The sequence below is a fragment of the Lissotriton helveticus genome, chromosome 5_1 (assembly GCF_964261635.1).
Source record: "Lissotriton helveticus chromosome 5_1, aLisHel1.1, whole genome shotgun sequence".
Lineage (NCBI taxonomy): Eukaryota > Metazoa > Chordata > Amphibia > Caudata > Salamandridae > Lissotriton > Lissotriton helveticus.
This window is the reverse complement of record NC_136065.1, coordinates 1649998488-1650023279: the sequence shown is the minus strand read 5'-3', so window position 1 is coordinate 1650023279 and position 24792 is coordinate 1649998488. Positions and strand designations below refer to the sequence as shown.

Here is a 24792-nt window from a genome sequence, read left to right as displayed (position 1 = left end):
TTTGGCTTTGCCCGGTGGGGTGAGAATGGCGTTTGTCAGGCGTTCGTCAGGCGATCGAAAGGGGTGAGGCAATAGTTTATGGTTCAATGGTTTTCATGAAGTCTTCTTGATACGATGAAAGCAGGAAAGGGAAGCTTGTCAATAAGCAAACTTAAGACAAGGTGTGACTCCTAGAAAGAATGACTTGGAAACAACATACAGAAACTCGCATATAAAAAGGCCCTTATGAGGCTTGAACTCATGACCCCTGGTTTACAAGACCAGTGCTCTGCCACTGAGCTACAAGGCCAGCCTGCCTGCAGAATGTAAATCGCTTCATGTATTCTTACTGCAGTATGAAGATATTTATGATTTTGAGACTCTATATGGAAATGCAGTTGCATTTGAATGTCTACATGCGTGCACAAATTGAAGAGCATGCTTAAGACACTTTTCTTGGAAGTAGGAAAAACTCCATTTTGATTTGAGAACATAAGAGTATTCACATTTATGACCATACTGATAGCTCTAGTTAGTATGTCCGCAATCAGTGACAGATACAGAACTCACTTATTAGAAGTGATCTGTCTCTGTGGGGCAGACATATGTCAACAGTCATACACTTGAGATGGCTGAAACTTTAAGGAGTAAGAGCTGCTTTCTTATCAATCTATCTATCCAAACTGGTTAGAAGGCCAGGAGAGAGGGAAAGGCAATCCTCTGGACACTTCATGAAAGGTCTAATTTCAATTAAGCACAAAACACTTCCCTTAATTTGACATAATTGCCAAAATGGAATAGTCAGTTGGGCCCTTCTAGTGGATTATGGCTGTGCCTTGAAAGAGAGTGTAATTGTACTACGAGACATGCCCACCTTCAAAAGAGTGTCTGATGGCGTTCCGACGAAGGTGGGATTCGAACCCACGCGTGCAGAGCACAATGGATTAGCAGTCCATCGCCTTAACCACTTGGCCACCTCGTCTGCCTTAGGTGACTATGTTTCATTTTTTAGGAAATTCTTACTATGTGCTAATTACAAATAATCATAAGTTTCTCCTAAACTGTGTCAGAACTGGCAAATGTATGTGGTGTTCAATAGACAGAGCACATGATATAGCAGAATTATCAAATCTGTTCCATTAGGACTGTAGTTTTTAATAGTCATGATAACATGCTAGCATGTGAGTTGATCTTGCACAGTGAATAAGGGAGCAGTGCCAGTATCTACTTGGTCAGCTCTAGATGGCTCAACTGGGGAGATATGAGAGCAGTGAGCTCCAGTGGCGCAATCGGTTAGCGCGCGGTACTTATACAGCAGTACTTGCATTGAGGCATGCCGAGGTTGTGAGTTCGAGCCTCACCTAGAGCAGCTTACTGGTTTTTCATAAACCATTTCACTAAAAGTAAAGATTAAACTCAGGATTAAGACGGCCCTTGCTAGAGAGTCTTTACTTCTTTTCAGGATCTGCGTGTCCGACTCTTCCAGGTGCAAATATCACAATCCTATTCGATGCTCCTTATAAACATTCCATGATGTGCCGTCTTGCATAGCATGCAAACACCACATCAGTGCATTTAAAAATACTTTTGTAGAATAATAAATATGATGAAAACATTGTTGTCACGGGATAACCATATACTGAGGAGCTGCAAACAGTGCTGTATCAGCTACTTACAATACAATTTAACTGAAAGACATATCAAAGGAAGAGCGTCATCATATTAATGTTTCTAGTCAACATAAGAGTTGCACCATAGCAGCTTATGGTGTGGAAATTTAGTACGGTTTGGTAAACATTATCTGCGCCATCTTGCCTTTTCCCCGGATGCCACACTTTTGTCGTGCGCACCCGCCATTTTAGGTGCCTCGATCAGAACCACCCTCTGCACGCCACTGACCCCCCAGCATAGCCCTTCACCCTCGCAAAGCCCGCACGCTGACAACCCCCCCCCGCTCTTGCATGCCTTGGGTCATAAACCCCTCTCCAGCGCAACTCTGCCTCAGAGCCCCATCCTGTTCCCGGCACGACACCTCCCTTCATTCCTTTCATGGTCCCAGGCCCTTTGATGCAAAACCCCTTTTTCCTGTGCCCGTTTGTCTTCCTCGTTCCCAGGCCGACACCTAGCTCTGCCGATACTGTTTTTCGCCCCTCCCCGTACAGTAGAAAGCTTCCCTCATCAAAGGACCCCCGAGTTGATCAAAGCCCCCACCCTATGAGATCCGATCAAACCCCCACATTCCGTGAATCGGCGGAATGTCCAGCTGCGCGATAATCATCACCTATTGTGACCGGGGTTGGGACTTCAACTGTAAATGTGTGTGGGAACGGGCCTGAAGGGGAGATTCAGAGGATGTCCTTTCATACTTCAAAGCATTACAAGACTGTGTTACCTGCAATAAAATTAATTTAACTGTGTATAAGAGGCCAGGCCTCAGAGATGCGGTTAGAGCACCTCATGACGATACCTGCTGTCTGAACTGATGTGTTCTCCTCCGGAGAGAATAAACCTTGTCTCCTGCCTTCCCGTCTCCAGCGCCTGCCTCTTCATTGATTAATATTTGGTGGGTTAAAAAGGCGATACCGCCTGGCAAATATCGATTGTCCATTGACCTTAGATTTCACAATTGGCGCCCAACGTGGGGCCCATCAGCGACTCGTGGATCCAGTGGGAGAGGTCCTGACGACAGAGTGAACGACTGCAACGATCGGGAGAGCTCTTGCCCAATAGACCCTCGTCTGGCAGCCGATCATCCGAACTTCACTAGTTCCGAACAGACCTCTCTCGAGTGATCTACGGTCCTGACTGGGAACCATCAGGAGTGCTGCGAGGAATACGAGGAAAAGAGGACGATCGGGCGCTGGATTCGGAAGACAAGAAACTGTCCATACGGTCCGGGTATGGTCGTGTAAACACGACGAACTGCGAAATAATTGTTTAATTGTTCAGAAAATACTAGTATTACTCTTTGTTGACTTATTTGGAGATTCACTGTCTGCACACGGAGAAACAGTAGGCTCTTTCCCTTTGCAAACAGTGAAGGATAGGTAATGCAGCCGTCGAGCCTATTTTTCTCCCCCACTGAATTGATTATTTATTAACGGTTTTCGGGAGATTCCCTCTCCCACACTGATTAACTGGTTTTTTTGACCCCGAGCTACCGTTCGCAGATTGTTTTCTGGAGATTCTCTGTCTACAAACAGGAAAGAACAGGTTCCCCTTTGCAGATAGTGAAAGGGTAGAGGACGCAGACTTTTGCGGATCTACTTATTCTCCCCACTGGTCGTTTATTTATTGTTTTGTTATTGGTTCATGAGGTATTCACTGCCTGCAAACAACGTAGAATAGAAATATTCTGTCTAGTCTTTGCACACAGTGATAAGATAGGCAGTGCTGACTTTTTGTCCTCATCGCGAGCTGTCATGTCTGTCTTCTCCCCACTGGTTGATAGTTGGTTCAGCCCGGACCGTTTATTAGAGGTGGATCATCTAGCTCCGCTGGAAGGCACCCCTAATAAAGACATGTTCATAAACTATGGATTAGTTACCATAGCCTATAATAAATTGTGGCACAGGTATACCAAAGAAAATCAAGAGAAACAGTGGCCACTGATAGGATCCTTCGATCTTGATAAAATAGAAACGTTAGAAATAGCCCTTCGTAATAATAAGACAACGCCTATTATGCTCGACAGTCTCGGTATGTGGCGCAAAGAAGCAATGCAACGAAAGAAAAGAGACGAGGACAGAGTAGGTAAAGGAATATACCGACAGGACAACCCCAGGACACAACGACCCGAAAGTAATCCCCCGACACTACGCACAGGACGGCCAGACTTAGGGCAAGACCAATGTGCTTTTTGTAAATATGTCGGGCACTGGAAAGCCCAATGTCCGACTCTACTGAACGAGAGTAGGAACAGAGGGCCGACAGGAGTAACAGGCCGGCAGAAAGGGAAAAGGCGCGGGACAAAGATGAATCCGACTGGCATGAACAAACCAGATAGAACCACCACGTTCGATTATGCCCGATGGCACAGATTTCGCCAGGCCGATTTCAGCGACATGTTCGAGTCCTCATAGATCAAACAACGCTAAGACGGGAAGCCCAGCCTAGCTCTAAATTAACAGACGACAAACCCCGAATAAAGCAAAAAGAATAATGTACACACGTGATCAAGCATTCTTACGTTTAGCCAAGTAGGGAAAGTTTAGGGTAAAAGATAATTATGGCCAATAACTGTTTTATGTTTGTCTCGGGTCTTTGTATATAATACTTGTACTGTCTCCCCGTCTGAGTTTGTGTGTACGTGATGCATGAATCTACGTCATCCCTCTGCCTGTGTTTCCGTGTTACTTAACTTCGGTTAACAGAAACTTTAGCGTGAAACAACCTGGAAAGAAAGGAATGGGAAAACGAAATCAGTAGGCCACTGATGAACATGAACTTTTATTTAACATAACGAGCAAAAACAATAACAATACGTAATAATAACTCCTATTAATGCCCTAACAACAGGAAACGCTAGAAACAAGAACGGTAAACTGTAGAAAATGAAAGTCAGCAGAACATCCCCCCACTCTGGAAACTTCCAAGGTGGGGCAGGGTTGCGGCTACGCCCAGCCGGCAGCAACCCATATAAGGCGGGTCCTGCTGCCAACAGTCGGCCAGGAAATCGTAACATAGGGGGGAGCCGGAGGAGAGACTGGGGCCAGCGGTCCGGCCACCAATGGCCAGGGACTGGGGCCAACTGAATCCGGCTGCAGCCGATGAGCCAAGGAACCCGTTCATGGGGCCAGAGCAAGGGGCGTCCGGCCGACATCCACCGGAGGCCCGGCCCAGAGACGGACGGGACACATTTTTCCTTTTCTCCTCCGTAATGGCAGCAGCAACACGCCAGGCGCCACTTCTTTACCTCCGCTGAAATTAGACCAGGTCGGGCTGGGAGGGAGAGGCGACGCGGACAAGCCTCTCCCACCTCCACAGGTAGGAGGCTTCCCAGCCCCAGTCCGGCCATCACAAATACGTCTGCAGAAATTTGTCCCAGTTGGGCTGGGAGGGAGAGGCGGCGCGGACGAGCCTCTCCCACCTCCATGGATAGGAGGTTTCCCAGCCCCCCGGCCCGGCACCGAAATCCTCCAGCCGGGCGGCGCCAATACTTGCGCAGCACCGAACATGCAACGGTGCCCATATTTGCGCAGCACCGAACATGCAATGGCTGCACCGATACTTGTGCAGCACCGAATGTGCGCCGCAGGTGGCCGTACTTCCGCAGCACTGAACATGGGACTTGTGGAGCACGAGATGTGGAAAGGCCATCGTGCAGGCCCATGAAAGAGAGCAGCGTGGGGTGCACTGGGAGAGGGAGACGGCGCGAACGAGTCTCCCTCGCCCCCCCCCCAGGTGGGGGCGCCACAGCTGCACCCTAGCCGAATGTCCTGCTCCTACGACACAGAGTTCCTTTTCTTTCACCCCAAGGGTCTCTTCCACTCTTGCAGGCTCGACGAAGGGCGGCTGCTGCAGGACCTCAAAATGGCGTCTGGGCCCCCTGGAAGGCGGGTCTAGGCCGCTAGAGTAACTTTGACCAGCAATGTAACTCGGGCGCTTGCCCACCGGGGCACGAGCCCCCACCTCCGACAGCATCTCCGCAGCCTTGAAGATTCTACAAAAGTCCCAGGAGCCCTCGGCCCCTGCAGGCTTCCGGTGAGGAACAACTGCCTTGATCGCTAGCGAAATAAGCATGACATAACCACTCCTTCTGTTAGCATGAATTCTTGAACTGCCGAAAAGGACTCTGGTCCAACTGCCGGTTGTAAGAAACATTTTTCCCTGATGCTACTTCCGGACTAACCCGGCCCCGCCCCAAAATGGCGCCGGTATCAATAGGAACTTACGAACACCTCGTGGTACTTTTAGCTAAAGAGACTCGATGTTCTGAAATATGTATATGATCCTTTGTACACTTGACGAAAAAGAGGGACGGTTCACTCGACGAACATGTAAAAGGGTCCCGTGAAAAATGTTTTTTTCAAATGTACAATTTTATTTTGATGTTTATTGTAGCCGATACATAACCTCGCTTACGACACACGCCCACGGTATACATATAGGAAAAGTTGATTGCAACTAGTCCAAATGTGCTTCCAATTATGAAATGAATGCCCCTTGATCCCTCAACTATCGATAGACATTTTACTTCCCTGCAAATGAATGAATAAGCCTTTCTAATATTCTTAATATTCCCAATACTGCAAAATCATCCCCTACTGTACGCACTTTAGCCATTGCCGTGTCCGGCCAAACCGAGATCATACTGTCATATCAACATGCTGAACGATTGTGCAAATAAAGGTTTTCCAAACTATGAACTGGGTATTGCATGCTTTTTGTAAAATGTGGGATCAGCGGGAGAGATTTTCTGTGCACCCTGCTCTGTTCTCTTTTTAAGGTTATCGAAAGATGGGTGCCCAGCCCCGGATGAAGGATCGAATCTGCGACACGATACCCTGCCCCCAAGTATGCGACTGACTCAAGAACTAACGCACGGGGAAGGACCTCGACTTCTGAGGACGGGTAAAGTGAAACGGTGTAAATGATAGAATGTTATAAGGGTATGGCACTAAAAGGTACTAGGGAGCAGAGTTGGCCGAAGAGCCGATATGCCTTAGAACATCACAACATTGGAAGGGGATTTAAGGACCCCGATAGCTAGATACGTCTACAAACTAGATACCTCGCCCTAAGCGCTTCTGATTTTCTTTAACGTTTTCCAATACACGGCCTATGATGTCACATTCGGCCCGTCTCCCTCATGAACTACCTATCGCTCGCCATTCTTGCCACACTACCCCACCCCTCCCCCGGCTTCGGAAACCAAGACCCCAGGGATTCTATCCCGAGGAGACAAGACGAGTATGAGGTAAGTAAAGAACTTTCGTGCCCATGCATTTGAAATGCGCGAATGTTGTCCCCCTCCCTTCCCCTCTTTTCCTCCCTCTGCAGGTTACATTGGAATCACGACTTAGGTATGGTGGAGATCCGAAGTTACGCCATGTCTGATGCACGAAGCGGACTAACGTTGCCAGATGGCACCTAAGCACACCCACAAACTACTCTTGTAGCGAAAGAGCCAAGAGATTGTATGATATGATAAAACACGGTCACCCCTGTGCCGTGTTGCGTGAATGGGCACGTGTCACGTATGTCTGAACCTGTGCCGTGTTGCGTGAATGGACACGTGTCACGTATGTCTGAATCTATGAGAAAATGTTTTTGTGCGACTGAGGCGCTGACTTGACTGGTCGGCGGACCGAGAGTGCGAGAAGTGCGATGCAATGGTGTCTTTTTTTCAATGCATGCCCCCTCTACCCTGCCTAATGCTCGTCCGTCCCAAACTGCATGCTTTCGAAATTCTAACACGGACCCGTAATGTCTTATGTTGTGTAGTGCGCTGAATAGCCTATCTTAATGCACGGCCACTCCCTATGTTGCACGTGTACTATTTAGCCACTTGTTGCACATCTCTCTCTTTCTCTCTCTCTCTTTCTCTCTCTCTCTCTCTCTCTCTCTCTCTCCCCCCTCCACACACTCACTCTTCCGAACGACTAGCACCAAAAATTGGCAAACCGCCACCCCTAGTACACCCCCCAATTGGCTCCAAATACCGCGGGTATTTGCAAAAATTTGTCTTAGATAAAATCACTTTGATGCCATGTTACTGCCTCTCCTTTCTACTAAATATTGATGAAACCTAGAATTGGCCAAACGGGAAAGGACAGGTAAGACGACTGAGGTTCTCTAATCTGGCCCATATTAAGGGAACTATATGTCAGTGGCTACTACGATAAAAATGCCTCAGGTAACGTGACCTTCCCCGTCCCGAACTATCTCAAATGCCCAAACAATAAAGGTGATCGAAGCATCCCCGAGCGCCCCCAGTTTAGTATCAGCTGACCCGGATGAGAGTTTTTTTAAAATGTCCCTCACCCCAGTTTGCTATGTTCCTAGTTGTTTTCTATAAGACCCCGGGCACCCCAAGGATGAATCAAATAGTTATCGCAAGCCCCCCCCCGTTTTTATGAAGCAGTCAGGTTGTAAGACACTACGTAGGAATTAGAATAATGTTCTGCAAAGGTTAAGATTAGACTGAAATGAAGGAATTGTCACACTGAACCCTGGTGAAGGAAAATGTTTAGCTAAAGGGTAGGACGCATTGATAGAAATGAAAAATGTTTAGCCTATGCTCGTTCCTCAGAAAGATACCCATCAGACCATGGTGATAGCACGTTGCACCTTTTTTTGAAAAATATAAAGTCCTGGAGAACTGTATAGCTTTGTAAGGCTCGTACTAGGAAGGTGGGTCTCTGTCAGAAGAACTGACGTAACTGTAATACACAAAATACAATGAAATAGGTACCAGATTTCGTACCACGACAATGAATGTAACGCCAACAAGCACCAAAGAAATAGTTGTAAAGGAAAGTTGTAGCAAACCCAGCAAGCCCATCATCAATTATTTATATGTTGGTTGTGAACCCCAATATAACGGATGTTTCTCGTTTGCTTGGAGCTGAGAGAGAAATAGACTTATGTAATTACCTTCCTCTGCCAATTCTCTAAAGACTGTCTTTTCGAACTCATTTAAGGGTACCGTTGTCGGAGGAAGGAGAGACCGGATGTGGGAGCACGTGGCCTGACTACAGATCATGGAACATCTGCGACATTGGCCGAGGCGAGACCGCGACAGAAAGGAGTTGCAGGACGAGGCACTGTTTCCGACAAAATGAGAGGAAAGGGCTGACCTGATGCCCCTGCTCAATGTTCAATGTGTGCCGAGAAGTCCCCGCTCTCTGAATTCGGTCATGAGCCCGCCTACCTGAAATTCTCCGCCCCCCTGGTCTGTTCCCGATTTGGCCCTGCTCCATCCCCCCTTTTTCTCCGACCTACCCTATGGACTACTTACACACACACTTCTTCCACCTGAACTTTTTGACAATTGACTCCAAAGGACACAGGGCGAAAAGGACCTTTTCGACCAGGAAAGCGAGGAAAAGGTCATGCCCTGCAACGCGGAGCTCGGAAGAGAGCTGGACTCATCGCTCCACCGTGCCAACAGAAGACGACAAAGAATGCCGAGAACTCACTAATAATGGTCCATGACAATAGGACCTCCCCTTCGAACAATGACACCCCTGATTATTGTTTTTAATACGTCTCATTTTCTCTCCCAGCCACCATTGTAATGAATTATGCTCCAACCAAATATGAACGGAACTACATATGTAACAACCTATCAGCTCACATTTTCGAATAACTATAAGCATGTATGAAATGTACTCAATGCTCTCACTACAGAATTGTTTTTTCCCGACATTGCATTACTATGACTTTCCTGTAAACGAGTTTTTCAATAGACCCGCCTCCTAAGACGAAAGATTTTAAACGTAATGTTTATAAGCTCCTTCACCTGGGTTCCTACTTTTACTTATGACCACCACGGTAGACATGGATAGGAACTAGGCCAGCAAGATGTCTTGGATATGTTAAAGGGAGGACTGTGGAAATTTAGTACGGTTTGGTAAACATTATCTGCGCCATCTTGCATTTTCCCCGGATGCCACACTTTTGTCGTGCGCACCTGCCATTTTAGGTGCCTCGATCAGAACCACCCTCTGCACGCCACTGACCCCCCAGCATAGCCCTTCACCCTCGCAAAGCCCGCACGCTGACAACCCCCCCCCCCGCTCTCGCATGCCTTGGGTCATAAACCCCTCTCCAGCGCAACTCTGCCTCAGAGCCCCATCCTGTTCCCGGCGCGACACCTCCCTTCATTCCTTTCATGGTCCCAGGCCCTTTGATGCAAAATTTTTCCTGTGCCCGTTTGTCTTCCTCGTTCCCAGGCCGACACCTAGCTCTGCCGATACTGTTTTTCGCCCCTCCCCGTACAGTAGAAAGCTTCCCTCATCAAAGGACCCCCGAGTTGATCAAAGCCCCCACCCTATGAGATCCGATCAAACCCCCACATTCCGTGAATCGGCGGAATGTCCAGCTGCGCGATAATCATCACCTATTGTGACCGGGGTTGGGACTTCAACTGTAAATGTGTGTGGGAACGGGCCTGAAGGGGAGATTCAGAGGATGTCCTTTCATACTTCAAAGCATTACAAGACTGTGTTACCTGCAATAAAATTCATTTAACTGTGTATAAGAGGCCAGGCCTCAGAGATGCGGTTAGAGCACCTCATGACGATACCTGCTGTCTGAACTGATGTGTTCTCCTCCAGAGAGAATAAACCTTGTTTCCTGCCTTCCCGTCTCCAGCGCCTGCCTCTTCATTGATTAATATTTGGTGGGTTAAAAAGGCGATACCGCCGGGCAAATATCGATTGTCCACTGACCTTAGATTTCACAATGGTGCTTTCTGCTCAGATTGTGCCTCCAATCCCACATTGATTTTTTAATTCTTTGCAGTTTAAAAAACACAATTCATGCTCAAAGTTAACTTTTTAAAACCATTCAACCTATTACATTTATTTCTCTAACTTGTGAATGTGGTCCATGTTCTCTTTTCCTCATCCCCATCACGATACTTTTTTTCCCCAAATCAGGTTCACTTCTTTATCCAGCCGACCCTTCCAAGGTCACCAAATCTATGAAGCGATTCTGCTTTTTCTCACATTCTCTCTATGTACAAGATACCTTGTATCATTTGAATGGACAGCAGGAGAGTCGGATATTTATGGTTAGTGGGGGTGGGGTTTTGAAGATTAACCTCATTTGACTAAGAGCCGGGGCATCTGGGAGGAAAAGTATTTTAAGGGGGATGAAGTTCACATCTCCTTGGTGAAATTTCTAGATCCTTATTTCATCCTTTCTGTGGATGCAGACTCAGTCGGAACAGAGGTCATAGTCCTCGCTCTGACTTTCAAAGGAACTTCAAATATGCTTGGCTTATTTGGCTTTGCCCGGCGGGGCTTGCCCGGCGGGGTGAGAATGGCGTTTGTCAGGCGTTCGTCAGGCGATCGAAAGGGGTGAGGCAATAGTTTATGGTTCTGTTAACGCGGGATTACTGGTTACTAGTTACCTTACCAGCTCCCAAACCAAGTCGACTGGATCGTTGGTACCTGTCATTGAGTAAAAGGCAATCTAACAATAGGTCAATCAATTAAGAACTTACACCACTCTAAATGACCACTGACCAGGATTAAGTTTTAAAGATTTAATATAAAGTCAAAGATAACTGAAGATACAAACTTCTTAAAATGAGATTCAGAAGGTAAACTGGTATCACTATGAACATAAACTCTTTGAACAATCTGAGTCTACAAAACAGAATAATAAGTACAAGCTCGAAAATCATAAGGGTTGCCAAAATGGATACAAGCTGCAACCTCAAAGTCATTACAGAAAAGAAATTCAGGTTAGTCTGTCCCTACACTATACTAAGTGACATCCCTACTGAACAAGATTTTTACCCCTCTAGGTGTCAGCCGTGGTGACTTCCTAAGAAGATCACGCACTTCTCTTTGTCTCTTCTCTGATAATGGGTCTCTCCTGATCAGTCTATCTGCCTACCCATCCGCTTCCTTAGGCTCCCAAAGTCATCTGCTCTACTCTCCTCCCGGGTCACTTTCCCTAATACCAAATCACATTTCCAATAGAAACGCCCCTTGGGACGCCCCTCACGTGGTACATCTTTGCGCGGTAAACTCCATGATGATACTCTTCAAGACCCTCGTTAAAGTTGACCTTGGTTCCCAGGCTTCTTCTCCAGTGCGCCGATACCCCCTGAAATTCCTGAAGACTCCTACAGGCCTGCGCCAAGCGCCACTGAACAAAGCCCCCTTTCATTCTAGCTGATTAGGACCCTCGCACCTGCATACAGTTCGTCCTGCAGTGGGCCTCAAATTCCAGACTTTACCATATCTATAAGCTATAAAGCACACGCGAATCTCTGCACTAGACGCCTCTCAACTTCTCTTCTAACGAGCACATGGCACATCAAAGGAGATGAACAAAGGGGGAGTGCAGGAGCGTCCTGCACTGTTTCCAATGGCACTCCAATCGGAGTATGAACTCCTGTATTGTTTTTTCTTTGCAAAATATTAGCAATGTAGAATGGACGTAATCAATAGTAATCCTTTTAGAAGTATATTTAATCAGAGAGTCACATATTACATCATAGTGACGATCTTGCAAGGTAGAAGTGAATTCCACTTTTTAATTACATCCGTACATCGGTACATCATCCCTATGCATTTCGGGCTAGGCCCTTCATCAGGGGATAGTGACTGATCGAATGTCAAGTGAGACAGCGCGCGACATGCGAGGCTGCCGGGGCAAAGAAAAAACAATACAGGAGTTCATACTCCGATTGGAGTGCCATTGGAAACAGTGCAGGACGCTCCTGCACTCCCCCTTTGTTCAATACAATTACCAGTCCCCTACCGGCCGGAAGGGACTATTTCCTGGCACCCGAAAAATACGAATTTTGTTTACACCATTCACATCAGTGAATATTTTCTACTACGAGTGCCGCCACTTCTCTACTGATTTTGACATCAAAGGAGATGACATTATCAGTTCAGGCCTACTTGATTTACATGAAGCGAGTCCCTGCACTCTAAAACATTAACTTGATTTAAACAGCATTCTTAACTAGCATACGTTTCTAAAACAACACATCTACAAAGCATATATTTCCATACTAAGTTTCGATAATACAATTTTGGAAGAACCACGTTAACCCCACCTCACATTATTTTAGCAGCACATTTAGATTTTCTGTGAATTGCCATGAGGCCTACACAATATACTGGTTTTCAGAGTTTTCACTTAACTCTTATATGATTCCTTTAACATGAGAACGTGAGGTTTTCATATTCATCCCAAACATTTCTACATTAATCTCACACAGTTATGATTATTGTTACTCTACTTAAACATTCTATACATTTCACTACTGAATGTAAGACACTCGTGTGCAAACATGTTTAAACTAACTACGTGCTTGTAAATATGGTGCACTTATACATTTTTTTTTCAGACTTGTGCTCTCTCAATCCCCCCTTTGATGACCTTCAGGGGTCATCACCATCAAGACACCATCACAAAAATGTAGAACCCTTCAAAGTGAAGTCGTGGCAGTGCCACCTCTTTTCATTGTCTCCAAAGCTTTCAAACTCTTGTATTGAGTGTCCTGCATCGCTATCAACTTTTTCTCCTGTTTTCTCATAGATCTCTGCAACCTATTTGCTCTATACCACTGATACAAACGCACCAATCCCCACAAAGTGATCACACAAATCACAATTATGATGATGGGTTTCAGTATGTACCAAATGATACCCTTTCCTAGGTTGGCAACCCAACCTCCAACTTTACCCATTCCGTGACCTACCTTTTCCCACACGTTGACCTTTGCCAGATCCTCAATTTCATGGTGAATTGCAGTGATGTTTCGTATATACTTCTCTAGAGGTTTTGAATTGTCCGGAATGTAAGTGCAGCATTCCTGGACCTTCAAAGCCTTACAGACTCCTCCCTCTTTAGCTAACAGAACGTCTAAAGCAAGTCGGTTCTGAAGAACCATTGCCCTAATCGATTGCATCTCACCTTCCACCAGCATCAATGATCTAGCAGTACTGGCAGATAGCCTATCTACGACTGTAGCTAACCTCCTGATCTTAATGTCATTCAATATCAATCCCAAAAATGGAAATAACAACCCCAAATACATCTCCAACCACTTCTTCAGCGGCCAGATCTCTTCTCCCCCTAGTTTGTTTTCCTCTCTTTGTTGTCTCTAAATCCTCAGCATGGTATATTTTGGGAAAGACAATCGCTAAATAGCATGAACCGTACCAATTGTCTGGTAACCTCACATAGGCATTCCTTCCACACACAAAATATACATTTGGTATGGCTTGCATTTCTTTCAAAAAATCTTTTGAGTAATACTCTAATTGGAAAGCATGTTCACAACTGACTTCCCCTACAAACAAATTCTCATAATAGGAGTAACTTCTGTGTATACATAGTTTCCCCCTTTTCTCTTTATCTAAGGCAATTGGACCTTTGCTACCCTTCCTTTGGTGTTCCCTTTCCTCTTTGGTCCAATCTGTCTCCCAATGTCCTGAAGCTTTCTGAATATTCTGCCTTCTGTATCGAGTATCCACCTGCCCTATAAACTTCTTCTCGATTTCTGATACCTGACAAGTCAGATTATTTCTTCGGGCATGTGATGTATCTATCGTTCTCCATGGAATAAACCATTTGTGTAATCTGTCTTCGCTCTTGTAATAATCCCACTTGTTTAAATGCTTGTAATTTGGAACCTCTGGTAATGTCGAGTCGAAATTCGAGAAATAATACTCGAATCCTTCTCGTCCATAGAATATGCTCAACAACAAACTACATGTGATTCCATATGTCAATGGAAGATGATGGTATCTTATACCCTCATCCACAGAAGCTGGTAACTGCATACAAACGTAACAATTCTTCGCCTCCGTGACATCAATGTACTCATAAAGTAATTTGGCATAAGCATTTGACCTGAAATTTCCCTGTGACTCGTCAGTGTGTAACCTTTTTATTTCTGCATCTAGCAACGTTTTGTCTTTATCATTGATGTTTCCCTTATAATTTACAGTAGTCGCTCTCTGTGTTGACACTCCCTTAACTTCTTTGTCTGCAGTTGCATCCCTCTCGTGTCCCACTATGTATGAGACAGTAACCACTAAAACTATCAGAGAAATCACTACTCCTAAAAGTGTGCCAACTATGCATTTTGCCCTGCGGTTCGGGTTGCCAGCCTCCATGTTCTCAAACAGTGTAGCTTTGGATGTTCTTCCAGCATTAACTTCTTCTTCTTTTCGACCAAAGTCTTTCTTTCACGCAATGTCTCTTTCTTTTGACTCTGAAAAGCTGACAATTTACTCCGCAAAGCAGTTTAAAGTCCTGTAGAAAACAGACAACCCTAGCCCTTCTCCATCCGCTAAAAGGAAACCCCTACCATTTTGTTTTCTTCCACTCGGCGCTAGGTTATCTTTGCATCAATTTTACAAAATTATTTTCAAAAAGTCTTTTAACAGTCTGAAGCTATAAATGGCTCAAGGAGTGACACTACGTCTTCATAGATATCCATCCGAAGAAACATTCCCTCAAGTTCTGGGCAATTCGTGCAACAGCATGGAAAGTCAACTGTCTCTAGGATTATTCTCCTTATTTCACTCTGGACTAGTGGACGGACGAAATTGAGAGTTAACGTCTTTTCAATTTCCACTCCTGGTACTATCAATTCTACATCCACAGTTACAAAGGGGTCCGTTCTAACCAAGATCACTTTCTTCACTTTCCCAGTTCTACGCCCCTTTGAAGACATTTACAATAAGGTATTAATCCACAACAATGAGCATTCCAAGAATTTCTACTACTCGCTCAAGCATTTCCAAACGAAGAAGAGTTCCCTCCAATATTGGATATCGTGAACAGCAAACTGGGAACTCAACTGTCTCTAAAATCAATTTTCTTATTCCGCTCAGGAGAGGAGGATGAACGATGTTGAGGGTCAGCAACCTTTCGGTCTCCGCTCCTGGCAGCAGGAACCTTATTTGCACTGTGATGATCGGGTCAGTTCTGACCAGGTCCACTTCCCTGATCCTCCCGGTTCTGTGTCCCCCAGACATCTGCAACGAGGTAGGTCCAATCGGGAGTAGAGTATCTTCTGCTAGGCACTCGCACCCTCCTTGATCTTCTAAGACCTTCCTCGGCTCTATCCTGGGTATCTTCTTCTGGATCTGAGTCTTCGGATATAGGAGCAAGTGTTTCTTCCTGAGCTGACCTTAAACTTAGCCTCCTTCTCCTTTCCGGCCAAGTGGCAGCTCCTAGCCTTATTCTCCTATTCCTCGTCCTCTCACTTGGCTCTTGATCGCTCTGATACGGATCTGAGTCTGAGTCGTATTCACTACTGCTCTCTCCTTCAGTTGCGTCCTCAGTCTCACTGCCGTTCTGTCTTCTCTCTTCGTCTGGATCCAATGCGTTCCCAACTTCTTCCGACACCCCCTCAGCTGTTTCGATCCCTTCTTGTGACTCTTCTTCCACTTCTGGACTTTCGTCTGGGATAGGAGCTGTTTCTTCTAGAGGTGCTGGAACTCTTCGAGTATGGGATGCATGGATCCAATTTGGCAGCCCCCCGCACTTCACCGCGGTGTTAGTGATCAGGATTACCTGAAAGGGCCCACGCCAGCGAACATCCAGGCAGTTCTTCCGGACGTGCTTCTTGACCAACACCCAATCACCTGGGTTCAGGTCATGACACAGATTCCTTGATGCTGGAACTTCAGCCGCATGCACCTGAAGGGACACAGAATGGATGGCGTCAGACAGTCCTTTACAATAATCCAAGATCAGATCATCTGTAATATTCAATAGGGCAGCAGTTGGAACTGTGGGAAGTCTCATGGCCCTCCCCATCAGAATCTCGTGTGGGGAGAGACCTGTCCTCCTGTCAGGTGTGCTGCGCATGCTCATGAGCACTAAAGGAAGAGCATCTGGCCAACTCAAAGATGTGGATGACACTACTTTAGCCAACCTATTCTTCAAAGTGCCGTTCACTTGTTCCACAATTCCTGAGGCTTCTGGTCGATAACTACAATGCAGTTTCTGATCAATCTTTAGTGTGGAACACAACATCTTCACTATTTCGCTGTTAAAATGTTTTCCTCTGTCCGATTCCAGAGAGGCAGGCACCCCGAAGCGCGGTATCAACTCCCTGAGTAACAATTTAGCCACTGTGAGTGTATCGCACCTACGTGTAGGGTACGCTTCAACCCATCTGGAAAATACGCATACAATCACCAACACATACCTAAGGCGGTTAACTCTTGGCATTTCAATGAAATCTAGTTGCATTTTATTGAAAGGCCCCCCCGACCTCCCAATGTGACTCAGTGTGACTGGTGTACGTTTGCCTACGTTCAGCTGTTGGCAAGTAACACATCGCTTGCATACTGATTCTGCTGCTATTCTGAATTTCGGGCAATACCAAGTCTGCCTAAAAACTCTCAGCATAGCATCTCTTCCTAGATGTACTGGACCATGTATTTCTCTTGCCATGGGATTAGCTAATTCTTCAGGTAACACAGCCCTCCCATCTGCTGAAACCCAAAAATCCATTTCACTTCGCACACAACCTGCTGTTTCCCATGCCTTTTTCTCAGTTTCTGGTGCGTTCTCCTGCATTACCCTTAAATCTTCCCAGGTATCCACTGTCTCTAACATCATGCTCAATTCTGTCTTTTCTTCAGTACCATCAATTTCCACTTTTGAGAAAGAATAATTTTGTTCTGCACAGTAGCGTGCGACCTCATCAGCGTACCTGTTGCCCTGTGATACAAAGTCTGTATTCTTGGTGTGAGCTACACATTTCACTATGGCAATGGCAACAGGACCTTGCAATGCTTCTAACAACAATCGTACAAATTCTCCATTTCGAATGGGCGAACCAGAGGAGGTCATGTAACCTCTCTGAGACCACAACTGCCCGAAATCATGAACCACACCGAAACCATATTGACTGTCAGTGTATATGGTGACTTTCTTTCCGTTTCCTGCTATGCAGGCACGTGTTAGGGCAATAATTTCTGCTACCTGTGCGGAATGTACTCCTTCCAGGCAAGCGGCTTCCACAACTCCAGTAATGGTACAAACAGCATAAGCTGTCTCAACCGACCAGTATCGTCTCTTAAACATGAGCCATCAACAAAATAAATCTCATCGGGGTCAGACAATGGCTCATCCACAATATCTGGTCTGGGTTTCGTGCATAGTTCAGTCACATCAAGGCAATCGTGGTCTTCACATCCTTCGCCTTCTATTACAGTAGGTAATGGCATCAAAGTAGCAGGATTCAAGACAGAGCATCTCCTGAGAGTCACGTTCTCTGCGGCAAGAATAACTTGCTCGTAGCGCGTGAGCCTACTATTGGTCAGATGCTGCGTCTTCGTCCTGGTCATTAATAATTCAACTGAATGTGGTACATACACCACTACTGGATGCCCCATCACAATACTCTCGCTCCTTTCAATGCTGACACCCGTTGCAGCAACGGATTTGAGACATCCGGGCAACGCTGCGGCTACTGGATCTAATGTAGCCGAAAAATATGCAACTGGTCTACGGGCATTTCCGTGGGTCTGTGCCAAGACTGACAAAGCACATCCCTCTCTCTCACAGCAATAGAGTGAAAATGATTTCTCGTAATCGGGCATTCCCAGAGCCGGAGCACGACATAAATCGTCTCTCAGCTGCAGGAACGCCACCAGACATTCTTCGTCCCATGGTACCGGATCACTCGCCTCCTTGTGCGTCAGCTTCTGTAAGGGCTTTGCTTTCAGTGAAAAGTTAACTATCCACTGTCGGCAGTAACCCACCATTCCTAGGAACATTCTAACTTCTCTCTGTGTTGTAGGCGCATTCATCTTCATTATCGCCTCAATCCTCTCTGGGGACACCTTGCGTTTTCCTTTTTCTAACCGGTGTCCCAAATACTGCACTTCAGTCAGACAATACTGTAACTTGCTCGGAGATACCTTATGTCCATTTTCAGCTAAATGGTTCAGTAAGGCAATTGAATCTGCTTTACAGGCTTCCTCTGTCTCTGACGCAACAAGTAGGTCATCTATGTACTGGACCAGAACCGAGTTATGGGGCAGTACTAGATTTTCGAGATTCTTTTTCAACAACTGGTTGAAGATAGATGGGCTATCTGTGAATCCTTGTGGGATTCGACACCATGTTAAAACGCGATCTTCCATTTTAAAAGCGAAAAGATACCTGCTCTCCTCATCCAATGGGATTGAAAAGAAAGCCTGACAAAGATCTATCACTGTAAACCATTCTGCTTGACATGGTATTTGAAACAGTATCACTGATGGATTCGGTACCACGGGACAGCATGAAACGACTATGTTGTTAATTTTTCGTAAATCCTGCACTATCCTGAATTTCCCACTAGGTTTCTGCAAACCCATAATCGGGGAGTTACAAGGACTACCCACGATTTCTTTCAGTATGCCCTGTTGAATCATTGACTCAATCACAGGTTTTATTCCTGCAATCGTTTCCTGGGACAATTTATATTGAGGCGTTCTTGGAAACTCGGCATTTGGTTTTACCAGTATTTTTACCGGTTCTACCCCTTTAATCAATCCTATTTCTTCTCCTGTGAAATCCCATACCTCTGACGCCACTGCATCTCTTAAGTCTTGGGGAAGATCTTCTACTGTCAGAGTAGGATATAATTCTACACAGGATTTTGAATTGGTCACCTGGAAAGTGGCATCATTGTCCGTAGTCTGTACTTCCACTCCTTGCGGGGTGCAGTATATGGTGCAGTTCAATTTGCACAACAAATCCCTTCCTAACAGACATACCGGACTCGAGTCACAAACCACAAACTGATGCACGTTCACATGGTTTCCTATCTTCACAGACACTGGTTCTGTCAAGGGACTAGTCATTCTTTTATTTGCAACTCCTACCACCTGAATGGTTTCCCCTGACATCGGCAAGTCTGGAACCAACGCTGATCTCAGAGTTGATCGAGTAGCTCCAGTATCCACTAAGAACGTTGTAGGACACCCTGCCACTTCTGCCTCCACAAACGGTCCTCTCTGATCCACTTCTAGGACTGCCCCGAGGGTGCAGTCCTCCTCACTACTCACACGCTGTCCTGTCAATGGATCAATATAATAACACTTTTCTTCCTCGATAAAGAGAGGCATTTGTTTAAAGACCTTTCCCCCTGCTGATATTTTCGGTGGTTGTGGGAACTGGGCTCGTGGAGCCGAAGTCCCCCCTTTGGCCCCCTTGCTTCCTGTAACTGATACCTTTGGAGCTGGAACCTCCTGAACCTGTTCTTCAACTTCTAGTTCTCCATTTTCAGGGTTAAAGGGACACTCGCGTCGCCAATGTCCCACCTGGTGACACTGGTGACACTTTGTCGTTTTCTTTAAAGTGGCAAAGTCTACCCTAGGTCTCTGACCTTCTTCATTATCCTTGCTCTGGCCACTTGACTTCCGTCCCATTGTCCCCATTCCCTGTTTCTGCTGTCCGCCCTTCCCGGCTGACTGCATTTGCACCACCATTAATTTCTCCTTTAAATTCTTAGCTTTGGAATCTATCTCGTCACTACAGTATCTCGCATAACGTAGGATCTCGTCTAGTGGTTTGTTTTGCCAACAAATTAAATGTTGCTGAATCATCAAACAAATATCAGGTCTCAACCCCAAAACGAACTTAGACACAAACTGTCCTATATCTTTGGGATCCATTACATCGAGTCCACTGTATTGCTTGAATGTTTTCAACAACCTTTCATAAAACTCATGAACGGTCTCTTTCGGTTCTTGTCTAGTTCGGTCTATTTTCACCCAATCTATATCCTGTGGTGGTACCTTATCTTTCAGCCAAGCTATTACCCTTTCATACTTTTGCATGACAATCTCAGACGGTCCATTAGTTCGTGCATCCCTCACTGGTTCAGTGTTTGGCCATTCGACACTCGTTTTGCACGGGGTCCACAAATCAGATGGGACCACAATGTCAAACAACGTTTTCAAATCAATCCACAATACTTTCGAAATCTTTACAAACCTTTCTACCTGCTTATACCACTCTACTGGATTGTCCCTTAACTTCGGAAATGAGTTGGTAAATGCAGCTAAGTCTCCTCTACTCCAAGGCACATGTACATAATTTCCGTTTGATACTTCTCGCAAAGGGAATGCCTCCATCTGCATTACCCTTCTCTCTGGGGTCATCACACTGGTACTCCGCCTAACAGAGCCCTTTTTCGACCACCTTTCTTCCCATTTGTCCAGTTCTCTCCACACTCTTATTCCTGATACCAATTCTCCTATGTGTGTTTTCAATCCAGTAGTCCTCTTCTCATCTAGGTCTTGGTCTGAGTATTGTAATCTGTGGTTACTCTGCAATGCCCTTGTCCTAGATAAATCTACAGCATACCTGTCTGCCAACTTAGTCAGTTTCTCATGAATCGCTCTAGCTTTTCTAGTAGTATCCTTCGCTATGAACAGTAGCTCATCTTGCTCATACAGGTCAATCCTTTCTAAAGGCACCGTCCCTTCTATAATCTCGTCTAGATCAGATTTTAGACTGGAGACATCAAGCCTTTTAACCTTTATCGCAGCCTTTAGCACCTCAGCTCCAGATGCTCCTTCCACATCCCGCCCGTCCCAGCTCCTAGTCCTGCGCCTAGGCACCGGTGAATTAGCGGGAGTCCTCCCCTGTTCCCATCTCTCCAGATCCCATGCCTTTCCATCCTCTCGGGGTGGGTAGTGAAACACTCCTTCGCGCCTCATAGCCCCGCGTTCCCCATCCTGTCTAGTTTCACGGGATACCTGGTAAGATATTCCGTTACTCCCTTTTTCTTCTGGAGAAGTGTGGCTCACTGGTTAGAGGAGGCAGACCTGGAAGCAGAGGTCAGCCCGGGACCAGGGTTCAATTCCCGGCTCGGCGGGGTCTTGAGTCCTAAAATGTCCATGGACATGACAATTCTCGCTCCGGTGCCTACTCGATTCACGGGTTCACACTCTGCGACTCTGGGCAATAGCTTGCTTAATCTCCACAATGGCCCCTCGTGGTGGGATGCCTGGCTTTCACCTTGCGGATACCCTGCCGGGGTTATCTCACAGGGGAATACCAGGACGGGTTCCCTAAGCAAGCGCTTAGAAACCGCTCGGTGATTTGCGCTATATAAATTCCTGTACATTTACATTTACATTCTTCATGCATCTGTGACCTCCGATCACTCGATGTATGACGTGACCGTTCACTGTTCCCTCTTTGCCAGTGATATACATTTTCCCCAGGTGCATGTGAAGGATGAGTGCACCTAAACCTATCCCTGTACTCCTGCGTTCTTTGGTCTCCCTCTGTTTGCATGAGGCGAGACACCTCCTCACACTCCGTACTCCTACCATTCTGCTCCTGCTGTTCCCTCCCATTCATTGGACAGGTAACTCCTCTGTTCTCCTGACTTTGACCTTCTCGGCCCTGACTGCTCTCGCTGGCCCCACAATGAGATACAGTCCCGTTGCCCCTGGTTTCCCACTCTGATTCTATTCTTGTCCTGTTACTCGGGGATACTGCGGACCCGTCCCACTCCCTCAAATCAGCTCTTAATTCTGAATAGGGCCTAGGCCGCGGTCCCCTTAGATCCATTGGTCCTCTCGGACCTCCCTGTCCTGAATTGGGACCGACAGTTGTGTCTAATGGGGTATTCCACGTTACCGATCCTGGCAATTGTTTCCATGCATTTGTCACATTATTCCTCCTTTCCATCTCAATCGTTTCTCTATCTGATCGCCTCTGTTCTTCCTCTCTATCTCTCTCAGGGTTATAGATCGATACTATGGGTCCTATGGTAACAGGCACTTGGAGAGCATCTGGCAATCCAACAGACTCAACCCTTTCGGTGGTTGGCGTTTTCTGCACCACAAACGTTCCCACTACACTCTGTACAGTGTTGTTTTGAGGTATTTCTCCGCCTTTAATAGATGACCATTCCGATATAGGGAGTGGTGTATACCCCTCTATGGCATTCCCTTCTTCCCTTGCGAGCCCCCTATCTTCTATCACCCCCACCCTTGGAGGTGGTCTATCCATTAGCAATCTGTTTATCAGATTGTCTTCTGACTCGCTTTCCTCGTCTTCCTCCATGAGGTTTCCTCCTCCTGCCACCTCCCTCATCGGATAAATTTTTTCTACCTCGATGGCCTGTACCCTCCACCGCTTTGCTTCCTCATCCCATTTAGAATCTCGCACTGCTCTTACCGATCGCGTCAGTCTTTGTTGACGCCTGTTCAAATTTCTGTCGTGTGCAGCCCTAATCCATGCATTAAGGGCCTCAAACTGTGTTGGTCTGGGCGAGGGTTTCAATGAGGACATAGTTGCTTTTAGCTGATGTAACACCTCTAACTTAAACGTCCCGTACTTCGGGAACTGCATTTCCTCATTCCCTTCCGTAAGCTTATTCCAAGCCCCAATCCATAATATGGTATGCAGCCCCACATTCGTTCCCATATAATGAGCTGGTGTACCCTCCGGCGGAGCCTCTTCCCCGTAATAATGTTCACTTCTTTTTCTTTTAAAAATCCCTTTCAAACACTTAAAACACTTCATGATTTCTCTTTTCTCTGCGTTTGTTTACTTCCTGATGACAATCCACCAATCTCAGCGTGGTTCTCACTAACTGGCCTATCCGTACGCGGCTTTCCTCCGACGTCACTCTAGCCGCCCAACCAGAGCGCGGCTCTAGCTAACGTCACACCAACCGCTCAATCACAGCGCGGCTCTAGCCGACGTCACCCGTCCCCCTTCGCAGCAGTTCCCCTCCTTTCTCAGCTCGTCTCCTCGGTCATGCACGCGTCCCATTCATACTCTGAAAAATGATTACTTCCGTCCAAGCGATCACCTTTCTTGACTGTACGCCCACAGTCTTTTCTGTAGTTGTCACCTTAACTTGACGAAGTGTCTTTCCGATTACTTCCAGACAATCGCCTTCACTGATAGGTTTCTCACACACAGTAACTTTCGACCAGCGTCCGTTACTCATACACTCACTCTAACACTCCCCCTATCTCGGTCCCACGGCGGTCAATGGTACCTCGTGACCTCCGTACTATGGTTGACAACTACCCTGGATGTTCGATACACCCAAAACCACTTAAGCTCTGGCCTGAACTTAAGATTTCAGCAGTTCACCCGTTTACCAGGTAACCAGTTTTACCAGGTTGCGCGCGCTCACAACCTTCTCTCATTCACAATACAGGCATTCAACTCCGCAAGACATTACAATACGAATACAACACAAAACACCGCAATCTGTTCACGCATGACCCTTGTTATACTCACTCTCCTCCGATACTGCTGCTTTTCTCGCACCGTCTGCACCTTCGGCGTACGATTCTTCCGCTGCTCTTCTCTCGATGTCTAGGGGCCTTGGGGTAAACTAACCTCTCTAGATTACCTTCCTCAAGAAGATAACCATCCTCTGCTACCAACTGTTAACGCTGGATTACTGGTTACTAGTTACCTTACCAGCTCCCAAACCAAGTCGACTGGATCGTTGGTACCTGTCATTGAGTAAAAGGCAATCTAACAATAGGTCAATCAATTAAGAACTTACACCATTCTAAATGACCACTGACCAGGATTAAGTTTTAAAGATTTAATATAAAGTCAAAGATAACTGAAGATACAAACTTCTTAAAATGAGATTCAGAAGGTAAACTGGTATCACTATGAACATAAACTCTTTGAACAATCTGAGTCTACAAAACAGAATAATAAGTACAAGCTCGAAAATCATAAGGGTTGCCAAAATGGATACAAGCTGCAACCTCAAAGTCATTACAGAAAAGAAATTCAGGTTAGTCTGTCCCTACACTATACTAAGTGACATCCCTACTGAACAAGATTTTTACCCCTCTAGGTGTCAGCCGTGGTGACTTCCTAAGAAGATCACGCACTTCTCTTTGTCTCTTCTCTGATAATGGGTCTCTCCTGATCAGTCTATCTGCCTACCCATCCGCTTCCTTAGGCTCCCAAAGTCATCTGCTCTACTCTCCTCCCGGGTCACTTTCCCTAATACCAAATCACATTTCCAATAGAAACGCCCCTTGGGACGCCCCTCACGTGGTACATCTTTGCGCGGTAAACTCCATGATGATACTCTTCAAGACCCTCGTTAAAGTTGACCTTGGTTCCCAGGCTTCTTCTCCAGTG

At 46.2% G+C, this 24792-nt stretch overlaps 3 non-coding genes across 3 annotated transcripts; 1 reads left to right on the top strand and 2 right to left on the bottom strand.

The window, feature by feature from the left end:
* Positions 1-217: 217 nt before the first annotated feature.
* Positions 218-289, bottom strand: TRNAT-UGU (transfer RNA threonine (anticodon UGU)). Its single transcript has one exon. It is a non-coding gene; the product is annotated as a tRNA-Thr (tRNA).
* Positions 290-879: 590 nt separating this feature from the next.
* Positions 880-961, bottom strand: TRNAS-GCU (transfer RNA serine (anticodon GCU)). The gene has a single exon. It is a non-coding gene; the product is annotated as a tRNA-Ser (tRNA).
* A 292-nt stretch (positions 962-1253) lies between these two features.
* TRNAI-UAU (transfer RNA isoleucine (anticodon UAU)) lies at positions 1254-1348 on the top strand. The gene is made up of 2 exons: positions 1254-1291; positions 1313-1348. It is a non-coding gene; the product is annotated as a tRNA-Ile (tRNA).
* The last annotated feature ends 23444 nt before the right edge of the window (positions 1349-24792 follow it).